We start from the raw sequence: 12,471 nt of genomic DNA, 5'->3' as shown, positions 1-12,471 counted from the left end.
CTCAGAATGGTCCCCCCAGCTAGCCCCTCTCTCCCTACACTGCACTGCCCGGCCCCCTGGTCCCAGCCTCCTTTCACAGGAGTCTTGCCTCCAGCTCCCCACTCTGGGCTCGGGGGCCCTGCTCTGCACCTCCCTCTGTCCCCCTGGACTGGATGCTCGTCCGAGCCCAGTGAGCTTCAGCCTTCCCCTGCAGACTTTGTTTCATTTGTTCATTCCTGTATCTGACTCTTCATTCCTTTGCTCAACAAACATTTAGTGAAACTGAAATGAGCCAGCTCAACCCCTGGCGCTGGAAATTCAAAGATGAAACCAGCCTGGGCCTTGTCCTCAGGGGACAAAGAAAACCAGACAAAGAAACGGCACTTGTAACCCAGTGAGATAGCAGCTCTGATGGAGGTAGCCCAGGCACAGCTGCAGAGCGGGTGGGCATGGGAGCTCCCCGCCCAGGCTCTGGAAGAGCTTCCTGGAGAAGGTTATGCCGGCGTCTGGAAAGATGAAGAGTTAGCAAGACAGGGAAGCGGGGAGAGAGAGTTGGGGGTTGGGGGGCTGTAACAGCTCGGACAAAGTGGCGGGGAGGTAGGAGAGAGCATAAGGCATTCATAAAGTGCAAGGTGTTCCTTCCAGCTGGGCCCCAGGCTGTCCTCTGGTGGGGACAAGTGGCGCTGGGAAACCCACCCCCTCTCCTGGTTACCCAGCCAGCTCTGCTCCCAGCGGGGCTTCCAAGAATCTCATGTCTAAGAATTAATCAGGAAAAAACAAAATAATCAGCGATGTGGACACGGAATTATGTACGTATGGAGGCTGTTTATCACGGTGTTCTTTCTTACAGTGAACAAGTGGAAACAGCCTCAGTACCCAGCCCTGAGAAATCGCCTCCTAGCCAGAGTCCACCACTGGCTGGAGTCCTCCAAAGGGCTTAGAAGTCAGGTTTTCAGAGATTATTTAATGGCACTGGAAAATGAGTCTGATGTAATTTAAAGCAAAAAACAGCAAGCTGGGGCTTCCCTGGTGGCTCAGTGGTTAAGAATCCGCCTGCCAATGCAGGGGACACAGGTTCGATTCCTGGTCCGGGAAGATCCCACACATGCCACAGAGCAAATAAGCCTGTGCGCCACAACTACTGAGCCTGCGCTCTAGAGCCCGCGAGCCACAACTACTGAGCCCGCGTGCCACAACTACTGAGCCCGCGTGCCACAGCAACTGAAGACCGCACGCCTAGAGCCCATGCTCCGCAACAGGAGAAGTCACCGCAGTGAGAAGCCCGCACACTGCAACAAAGAGTAGCCCCCGCTCACCGCAACTAGAGAAAGCCCTCGCGCAACAACGAAGACCCAACGCAGCCAAAAATAAATAAATAAAATAAATTTATAAAAAAACAAAACAACCACAAAAAAACCAGCAAGCTGCAAACTATTTTATTACTCTAAGTTAGGATGTATATATATATACGTATATATATATACACACACACACACACACACACACACATATACACACACACACATACATGTGGGAAGATATTAGGAAGAAACGTATCAAATGCTTCACAGTGGTTATCTCTGGTGATGGGCTAACCTAGGGGTTGTATTTCCTTTTCAAAAATAATTTCCTGTGCTCTCTGATTTTGCAACAGAGGGCCAGACTCACTTTTATTTTCGGAGACTAATTCTAGGAGACAAGCTCTCTGAGGCCACGACTTCCCTTTCCAGCCTCCTCTGAACCGTACCTCCCGGCCCACCAAGAACCCTTCACTGAGCCGCACAGACCACTGTTCCCCAACATCCCTGTACATCAGCCTCCGTGCTTCTGCCTCTGCTGTTCCTCTGCCTGCCTTCCCTTTCCGTCTCCCTCTGGTGAAACATCCCCAGCCTCCCAAGCCTGCCTCCCAGGCTCCTTCCTCCGAGGAGCTGGCAAACACGGAGCGCCCACGCCATTGAAGGCTGGGTTTACGCACCCAGATCCCTCAGTGGACCCTGAGCTGCTGGAGGTAAGGACCTGCTTTATCTCCACCCCCACAGATGCTTCATTTGGGGGCCAGATTTATTTGTATTTATTCCCCCAACACTTTATTTTGAAAGTGTCTAAACCTACAAGAAACAATAAGATGAACAGCCATATGCCCTTCACTTAGATTCTTCACTATTTGCTTCTTCCCTCCCTTGCCTGGTCTTGCTGATCCAGTGCAGACATCTCAGCTGGGGATAGGAAGTTGCTCAGTGGCCATTGGAATGAAGGAAAGAAGGAACGCGGACACGGCATTGCTCCCCTCTCTATCCTCTGCCCCAGCGCAGAACCTTGCACAGCAAAGCATCGCTCTTTCTAAAAGGCTGAAGTCGAGTTGCCCACCTGTTTGGAGGCCGGCTGCCCGCAGTCAGTGCAGCCCCTTCGCGGACACCTGAGGCCTCACCGTCCCTTCCGGCCTCATCATCACTGACGCCCGGGAGGCAGCCTTGTCGCCACGCCAGCCTGCACCCCGCACTCTGCGGTATTTGGCACTTGGAGCCTCTGCCCTCCTCGCTTACCTGGCATGGACACATGGCCTCTCCTTCCACATCTTCAGAGAAGCAGAAGCCTTTGCTGGCCTTTCCTCAGCCTCTCGGGACGAGGGCAGCCTCTGTGAGGGCGATTGCTTGTGCTGTCTGCCCAGGACTTTCCGGTTTAGCCCTGAAAGTCCTGTGTCCTGAGGATCCCTTAGTCCCTGGCAGACCACGATGGCTCTTACAGGGCGGGTCGGACCCCACTGCTAGGAGACAACGTCTGTAAGCTGCTCGGGGTGAGCCCACGTCCCCACGCCCACCACCAAACAGGGCCAAGGCAACGTTTGCTGATGCTGGCTGACTGCCTGGAAGAACGAACGAACAAACGAATGAATGAATACGAATGAGTGGACGGATGAACAAACGATAATGTCACCTCCTTTGAATCTTTGCTCAAATGTCACCTTCTCTGTGGGGCCTTCCCTGGTTGCGCTGTCTCACATGACAACCCCCCGTGCCCCCCTCCCCCTACCTGTTGTATGAGTTTCCTCAGAGTCTATATCACCAAGTGACATTCTCCATATGGCACTGTTCATTTTCTCTGGGGTCTGTCTCTCCCACTAGAGCGTCAGCTCTACCAGGACAGGAGTTTCGTCTGTCTTGTTGGCTGCCGTATCCCCAGAGCCTAGAATAGTAGGTGTTCAGCAGGTATTAGTTGAATGAATGAATGAATGAATGAATGAGTGAGTGAATTGGCGTTTTCCTGCAAAAGGTGGAGCCTTGTGGCCTTCTTACACATTTGCTCTTCTGTGCAACTTGTTCGACAGACATCAGCACACACTGCGTCAGCAGGTGGGGACGGGGTATACAAAGCAGGACGCGCAAGCTGATGGCCTCATGGACGAGGGGCAGAACCAAAGAACCATCACGCCTGGCTGTATGTGAGGCCAGAGACCCGGCATTTGGGGATGGGGTCTCTGGGGCAGGACCCCCTGCACTTTGCGACAGCCCTAAAAGGCCAGGATCACGGTAACCGTGGCCAACATACGTTAAACACTTGCTATGGCCCAAGCATGGTTCTGGGCTCTTCATGCGTTTTTTCTCAGTTAATTCTCAAGTCTCTGAGGGGCTGTTGTCGTCCCCACTTTGCAGATAAGGAGACTGAGGCTGGGGAAGCCGAGTAACTTTCTCAGGGGAACACAGTGAGTAAGTGGGGAGTCAGAATCACACTCCGGAGCCCACCGCTGACCCCAGTGCCCTCGAGAAGGAATAAGGCTCAGAGAGGTGGAGTCCCACTTGGTGGCCGGCCTGGGGTGGTGCAGAGGGTGACCACAGGGAGGGGGACAGGAGTCAGGGGAGGAGTACAGAGACCCCACACCAGGTGGGTTGGGATCCACGTTCCAGAGGTGCAGAGCAGCTCCCCAGGACTGGGGGTCAAGAGGGACCAGGCCTGGCTGGGGAGGTGCGGGCAGACTTCTCGGTGGAGGTGTCCCCGCTTCCTCTCCTCTCCTGGGAAATGAATACAGAAGCAGTGGGCAACTGTCTCCCACCCTTCGTGTGGGCCCGAGAGCAGTGTGAAAAGGCTGGGCCGGGCAGCAGCCCCTCTCCCAGCCACTCCTCCTGGGCTCCCAGCATCCATCCACCTGACCCACCTGGTGGTACCAAAGCTCGTTCCCTGTCAGGAGGTGGCCGAGTGACTCAAGGTTCTCTGACATATCTAATCCTTCCACCCACCTAGTACAGACAGGGAAACAAGTTCACCCAGCGAGGAAGCCGCCCAAGTCACCAGCAGAGGGGGGATTCCAGCCTCGACTGTCTGGCTCCAAAGCCTGTGCCCTAAACCCCTACCCAGACCTGGGGCCCCGGCCCACCCTGGATCCCGCCCTGCCACCCACCCTGCCAGCCTGCACATCCCAGCAGACACTGCATTCAAGGCCCCACCGCGTGCCCACGGCCCAGCGGAGGCCTCAGCGCACAGTAGGCCCACGCCAGCACATCCTCGTGATTTACATCTTGCAGCAGTGACTTCCCCGTTTGCACGCTACCCTCCAGGTCTGGGGAGTAATAACACTCCCTCATTCAAACAACTCAGCCTTTTCAAAGACATCCCTTCATCAGAGGGCAGAGAAGCTGCAAGAACACAGGCTTTCAACCAGCCAGCCTGGAAATGACCCCCAGATCCACCCTCAGCTGTTTGAAAAGGTTAAGTGGCTGCCCCTCCCCAAGCCTTGATTTCCCCCTCCGTCATACGGGGTGGGCAACAGTCATTGCGAGGGTTAAAGGAGACACCATGAGCCAGGGCCAAGCACACGGTAGGTGCTCCGAAGGGTGATTTTCTCCATTGAGGGTCACGACAACCTCCAGGGCTCTCTCAGGGTCTGACCCTGACCTGTCCCCGCTACTTTTAAAGTATGGATTTCTTTTTGTTTTCTTGTTTTTGGCTGAGTCAGATCTTAGTTGTGGCATGTGACACCTTCGTTGCGGCACTTGCGGCACGCAGACTTCTTAGTTGCAGCATGCAGACTCCTTAGTTGCAGCATGCAGGTTTCTTGGTTACGGCATGTGGGATCTAGTTCCCTGACCAGGGATTGAACCCAGGCCCCCTGCATTGGGAGCGTGGAGTCTTACCCACCGGACAACCAGGGGAGTCCCAAAGTATGGATGTTTTGAATCATGGTATGTGTGAAAAGTTACAGAACACACAGAAATGAGCTGCCCCCTGGTTGGAGCGCTCCAGGCTGGCACAATGTAATCATGACAGGGCTTCCGCTTCCAGAGTGTCTTCCTCGGGCCGGGGGCTATACCAGGTGCCAGAGGCGTGCAGTCTCCTTCCTTCCTCCTCACAGCTTCCTCCACAGAGGGTCCTTAGTTACCCCACCTTACAGATGGAGAGACCAAGGGTCCAAGCGGTGAGGTTGCTTCCCCAAGGCCCACAGCCAGTGAGTGGTGGAAGTAGGATTTGTTTTCGTGTAGAGGTATATTTATTGGCATGGAAAGATGTTTACAATATATTATTAAACGAAAAAGCAGCACATAGGACAACAGAGTATAATTTGGGAGAGTATCATTAAAACGTAACAGTGGTTGTCTCTAGGTGATAGGATTATGGACCTTAACAATATTTTTCTTTTTTCTTCTGCTTATGTGTATTTCCTAATTTTTTATAGCAGCTTTATGGAGCTATAATTCACATAGCATACAATTCACCCATTTAGTGTCCAATTCAATGGCTTTTAGTGTATTCAGAGTCACGCAACCATCAGCACTGTTTTCTAGTATTACCACAGTCCCTTCCCAGAAAACCCCTACCCATTAGCTGTCACTCCCCACTTCCCCAAACCTCCTCTATAGATTTGCCTGTTCTGGACAACTCATACAAAAGGATTCATCCACGCGGTCTTCGCGACTGGCTTCTTTCACTCAGTATGATGTCTTCAAGTTTCACCCATGTTGTAGGATCATTCATTTTTATGGCTAAATAATAGTCCACATTATATTTATTAATTCATCAGTCAAAAGGCATTTCGATTATTTCTACCTTTTGGCTATTATGAATAATGCTTGCTATTAATATTTGTGTAATTTTAAAAAATTAATTAATTTATTTTTGGCTGCGTTGGGGCTTCGTTGCTGTGCGCGGGCTTTCTCTAGTTGCGGTGAGCGGGGGCTACTCTTTGTTGCGATGGGTGGGCTTCTCATTGCGGTGGCTTCTCTAGTTGTGGAGCACGGGCTCTAGGCGCACAGGCTTCAGTAGCTGTGGCGCATGGGCTTAGTTGCTCCGCGGCATGTGGGACCTCCCCGGACCAGGGCTTGAACTCGTGTCCCCTGCATTGGCAGACAGATTCTTAACCACTGCGCCACCAGGGAAGCCCCTTTGTGTGATTTTTTGTGTGGACATGTGTTTTTAATTCTCTTGGGTAGATACCTCAGAGTGCAATTGCTGGGTCATAGGGTAACTCCATGTTAACCTTTTGAGGAACTGCCAGACTGTTCTCCAATATAACATCATTTTACATCCCCACCAGCAGCAGATAAGGACACAGTTTCTTTACATGCTCACCAGCACGTATTATTATCTGTCTTTCTGATTCTAGCCATCCCAGTGGGTGTAAGGTGGTGCCCCATGTGGTTTGAATTTGCATGTCTCTGATGGCTAATGACGTTGAGGGTCTTTCATGTGCTTGTTGGCTGTTTAAATGTCTTCCTTGGAGAAATATCTATTCAGATCCTTTGCCCATTTAAAAAATTGGGTTACTTGTGTCATTATTTTAAGTTTTTGGAAGGAGGATTTGAACCCGGGTCCTGCTTGACCAATAGATCCTGCACTTGCAGGCGTGTACCCCTGCCTCCAAGGAGCTCTGGACGCACCCTGGAAGCCTGCCCATCCTCAGGGCAGGTGAGGGCCAGCACAGCCCTCGAGCCTGGCGGGGGCCCAGCACATGACAGGTGCCCAGGTAAACAGATGGACAGACAGACAAACAACTCTATCTCCAGGAACTGGTGAGCTAAAGGGGGAGAAAAAAGCACCCAGAACAAAAAGTCTGCAGCCCAGAAGGAGGAAGCTACTGAGGCCCTGCTCCAAGAGGCAGAGATAAAGCCCTGAGCGCTGAGCGGCCACCATGGCAACTGCTTCTCGTGTCCTCGGTGGTGGTGACCTATCTGCCAGTTTTTATGCTACTGACTGTTGGCCCACGTGAGGCTGGGAAGAGGAGGCCTAGGGAGATTATCAGGGAATCCGAGATCATATCTGTCCAGAAGGGGGCTGTAGTGGGTGTGCAGGGGTGGCAGCTAGACAGGAGAGTGGGGCCTGATGGGGTGTGGCCCCATACCTGTGCCACTGCCCTGGCCACAGGGACCCGCTGCCTTGTCACCAAGGGCACCCTTATCTTGAACACCCAGCTCTGGAGTCCAGCTCCCTGGGTTTAAGGGCCAGTCTCACCATCTCCTTGCTGTGTGACTGGACAAGTTACTTCCCCTCTCTGAGCCTTGGTTCCCTTCTGAGGCTCTCCTGCGGAATGAAGCTAATCAGGTTGAGAATGAAATGACAGTATAACATGGCCTTAACGTGACCTCTGGTGGGGCCAGGCTGCTAGACAGCATGGCTTACCCATGGGGCATCCCTGCCCACCCTGGACTCAGAGCCAGAGGACTGTCACCCTGGGAAACAGAAGCCACAGAGTCTCCTGAGAACACTTGAGACCAGCCACTTGCAGGAAGCTTCACCCTCAGACAGGAGCTGAAGTGCATGGCTGCAGAACAGGGCAGCTTTTGGGGGCTTCGTGGTAAAGGTGGACCGTGTAGTGGTTACAAGAGCAGCGCCTCACTCAGGCAGCCTGGGTTCAAATCCCAGCACCACCACTTGCCAGCTGTGAACCTGGACCAGGACTTGTCTCTCTGTGCCTTGGTTTACGTTTGGAAAATGAAGATGACAACAGTCCTTACTTTATAGGTTGGTTGTGAAGATTAAATGTATTAATATAGGGAAAATAGGGATAAAGTCTTAGCTTTAAAATAAAGGCTAGAGCATCTTCCGAATCCTTTTCTTTGGACCCCGTGCTCCCCAAGATTCTTCCAGAGTCCCCAAGATTCCTCCAGCTCTTAGATGTGGAGGAGGGAGAGGTTTTTTTACTATGTTGGCATTTCCCAAAGTGGGACTCATAGCCCTCTAAGCTCACCAGATGGTCCAGGACACCATCGTCAGAGGTCTGCCTGCTGCGTAGACAGAGCTGCTGCCTCTAGAATTTCACAAATGCACACGAAAGGCTCTGAGAAACCCTGCAGAGAAGAAACCACATTGGATGGTTAAGTTGGTGTTTCCCAGATTTATTTCACCATGAACACCCTTTTCTTTCTTTACTGTTTTTTTAATTTTTAAAAATTAATTAATTTATTTATTTTAGGCCGCGTTGGGTCTCCGTTGCCGTGCGCGGGCTTCCTCTAGTTGCGGCGAGCGGGGGCCACTCTTCATTGCCGTGCGCGGGCTTCTCATTGTGGTGGCTTCTCTTTTTGCAGAGCACAGGCTCTAGGCTCGCAGGCTCTAGGGCGCAGGCTCAGTAGTTGTAGTGCATGGGCTTAGCTGCTCCGCGGCATATGGGATCTTCCCGGACCAGGGCTCAAACCCATGTCCCTGCATTGGCAGGTGGATTTTTAACCACTGTGCCACCAGGGAAGTCCCGAACACCCTTTTCTGCTCAATATCAATTTAACATCCTCCTGGAAAAACATTGATGGTCCAGGCCATTTCTAGCTTGTAATTTCTGCCTCACAGAAGAAACAGAAGGTTTTCTAAAGATTATCATCCCCGCATTGGAGAAGCCCCTTTCAGTTTTTCTAGCACCTTGACACTTGCCCACAGGAAAGGGCTGCACCCCTGTGGCATGCCCTCAGCCCTGCTCCCAGGGGCAGAGAGGACCGGGTAGAGAAAGCCCCCTCACGGACGCCCCCAGGACTGGCTCAGCTCCCTTCCACGCCCTGCAGTCACCTCCAGCTCCAGACCAGACAGAAGGCCCAGAACATTGTCAGGACAGGAGGCGGTGTCTTCTGGGAGACTTCTAGAAAAGTAGTTGCCAAAAAGAAGCTGTTGTGGGTTGAGCCAGCCCAGCCTCAGGGAGGCTCAGGGGAGATGTGCTGCCGGATCAGCAGTCTCCTGGCGCTTGCAGAGGAGGCCCTGTGGCCACCGGGCCCCATCAGTAGGGACAGCACCACTTTCAAATGCAGTAGTCTCCCCCATGTCCCTGTTAATGTTTCAGCAATTCTAACATTTGGAGACCAAAGTGCATCTCCCAGCCGGCTGCGTGAACACAGGACAAGTGCCAAAATTCGTCTCCAGGCCTGTAGGGTTTGGAAAATGAGCTTAATCAGCTAGTCAGTGGAGGAGAGTAACATTTATTGAGCACCTGCTACGTATCGTGCTTTGTGTAAGAAGCTCTACCATTATGATGAGATCTCGATTCTGATAACAACCCCATTTTACACATGGGGAAACCGAGGCTCATGGTGGTAAGTTAACATGACCAGGGACGAAGCAGAGCTGGGATTCAAACCCAAGCCGGGTTTCACATCCCCAGTCCCGGCGCCCCCGCTCCCCAATCCCCACCCCGCCGTGGTGTTCTGGGCAGCCTGGCTGAGATCACTGACAAATGCTTTGACACCGCGTTTCATACCTCAATCCCCAGGCCCCTCTCATTATTAACCCAGGCTCCCCAGGCCTGGGGTAAGAGGAAGGGAATCGGAGGGGAGACCAATGTCGTCTGGCCCTTAATGGTGTGGTCCACGTCATCCATGAAGAAACTGGCTTTGGGTTTTTTGGTCCATGTCCTGGAGAATTGGGCTGTCTTGACCCCAATCCTCTGATTATCTCTGGGGCACGGCAGGGGAGAGGTAGAAAAATCAGTTTTCTGAGCCTGCTGAGCTGAAGGCCAGCCCACCAGCCTGGGGCAACCCTGCTGAGGTGAGGACCACACCCCTGGGAACCCAGCCTGAGCCGGCACCTGGGCTGGGCCCCTTTTCTCTTGGTCATTCCTGTGGCTCCTGGCTGCAGCCTCCTTCCCTGCATCCTGCCCCGCCCACCTTGCAGGGTCCTGGCACACAGCCTGGGTTGGGGTGTTGGGCCCACTGCACAAACCTCTGGAAACCCCTTTTCCCTCCCCTGACTCCCCAGAATTCCTCAGTCAGCAGTGCGGCTGTGGGGTGGGTAGAGGGTGGATGCAGGGGAGAGGGCACCACCCATCCCGCTCCCGGGGGGCGGGGGGGGGCTCTCATCTGCTTTGTCTGCACAGTTGCAGGGAAAGGACACCTCATCTTAAGCTCCCGGCCCCCTGAAACACCTATCTGGCCACATCCTTCCTCTTGCCCTTCACAGGAAGCGCCCATCGCACGGTGGGGAGAGCAACCTCCGAAGCGCCACAGAGGCCTCTCCCTCCACCTCCCTCATCCCTGAGCCATCTGACTGGCAGGCTTCCTTTTCTCCAGCCTGAGCGGGGAGCCAGATCACAGAGAAGACAGTGACTTTCCCAAGGCAAGGCAGCCAAGCGGTGGTGGGCATCACTCCTGGATGCGGCTGACTCTGGAGTTGGGGTCCTTTCTCCCAGTACAGTGCGGTGCTCAGGGGTGCAGGTTCAGGATCAAGACTGCCAGACTCGGGCTTCCCTGGTGGCGCAGTGGTTGAGAGTCCGCCTGCCGATGCAGGGGAGACGGGTTCGTGCCCCGGTCGGGGGGGATCCCACATGCCGCGGAGCGGCTGGGCCCGTGAGCCATGGCCGCTGAGCCTGCGCGTCCGGAGCCTGTGCTCCACAACGGGAGAGGCCGCAGCAGTGAGAGGCCGTGTACCGCAAAAAAAAAAAAAAAAAAAAAAAGACTGCCAGACTCGAGTCCTGGTTCCTCTACCTCCTTGCTGGGTCACCTGGGGTTGGTTACTCAACCTCTCTGTGCCTCAGTTTCTTCATCTATACAATGTTGTTAGAGAGTCCCTGAGTTCAAACCCTGTGTTAGCTGTGTGGCACTGGGCAAGTGATTTAACCTGTCTGTGCCTCAGTTTACTCCAATTTTAAGTGGAGATATTAATATATATACAGCAAGGGTTGGTATGAGGATTAAAAGTGACAACTGTACGTCTAGGGCTTTCTGGCAGGTGGTGCCTGGCAGGCCCACGGGGACTGCTGGTTGTTTGTGGTCAAGGTGCTGCTGTGGAAAGATGCACAAGAAACAGGTCTCAGAGGGCATCTCTGAGGGAAGGAAACTGGGGGGGGGAACCTTAACTTGTGTCTATATGTTGTTTTGTACCTTCAGAATTCTGTATTACAAACGTGTAGAATTACTATTTCCAAAGTTGATTACAAAACTATTGTACAAAGATGCTCTCTAGTGCTTACACACAGCCTCGTGCTGGCCAGAGACCCCATCTCTCGGGTGCCCCCTTCCTGCTTGGCCTACCCCTCCATAGCCACACCCAGGCCTTGTGCAGGCCCTGCCTTTTAGCCCACTCCATGTCTCCCAGCAAGTCCCCAGCACAGCCTCAAGGGCCATGAGCACTGGCCTTCCAAGCACAGGCCTGTCACTTTTACCGAGAGGGACGTGGGCTGAGTCTCTGTTCCTCCACCATCTCACCTGTAAGTGAAAATGCTGGTATCTCCCCCACAGGGTGACTGTAGGGACGAAGTGAGGTGCTAATTCGTGGAAAGGGCCAGATACAGTCCCAGCCCAGGGTCTCCCTCCTCCCTCCTGTCCTTTGAAAAGGGTAAAATGATGTTGAAGAAAAGCCGCCAACTTCTCGGCGCTCCTCTCTACCCGCGAAGCCCCCTCCAGCCCTGCAGGTGGACCGCAAACCTCCCAAGCCAATTCTTGCCTCCAGGCCTTTGCACCTACTGTTCCCTCCTCCTGGCCCATCTTCCCCTGATCTTCCCATCACTCAGTTTCTCCCAATGCTACCTCCTCTGAGAGGATCACCCTCTCTAAAATGGCCCCCCACCCCCTCCCTTATCTCTCCGCGCCCCCCACCACCACGTTGATCTTCTTCCTGGTACTTACCATTACCCCAAATTGTATTTTTTGTTTCTTTTTTTTTGGCTGCATCTCCCACGCAGCTTGCAGGATCTTAGTTCCCCAACCAGGAATTGAACCAAGGCCCCCTGCAGTGAAAGCATGGAGTCCTACCCACTGGACTGCCAGGGAATTCCCCTTTTTGTTCTTTTCCTTTTTTTTTCCAAATTGTATATTTTGAATAAACTATTTTTAGGGAATAATTTTAAATTCACAGAAAAGTTGCAAAGACAGTACAAAGGGTTCCTGTATACCCTTCACTCAGTCTTCCTAACCTCAGTCCATTACCTAACAGTGGTACATCTGTCAAAACTAAGAAATTAACACTGATATATTACCATTAACTAAACTGCAGGCTTAATTCATGTGAAATTGTACTTTTCCTTTATTTATTACTTGTTTTCAGCTGCTTCCCCCACTGGAAGGAAAACTGAAAGCAGGGAGGTCACCTCACTCA

The sequence above is a fragment of the Lagenorhynchus albirostris genome, chromosome 15 (assembly GCF_949774975.1).
Source record: "Lagenorhynchus albirostris chromosome 15, mLagAlb1.1, whole genome shotgun sequence".
Lineage (NCBI taxonomy): Eukaryota > Metazoa > Chordata > Mammalia > Artiodactyla > Delphinidae > Lagenorhynchus > Lagenorhynchus albirostris.
The sequence above is the reverse complement of the archived record's forward strand: the minus strand, read 5'-3'. Positions refer to the sequence as shown.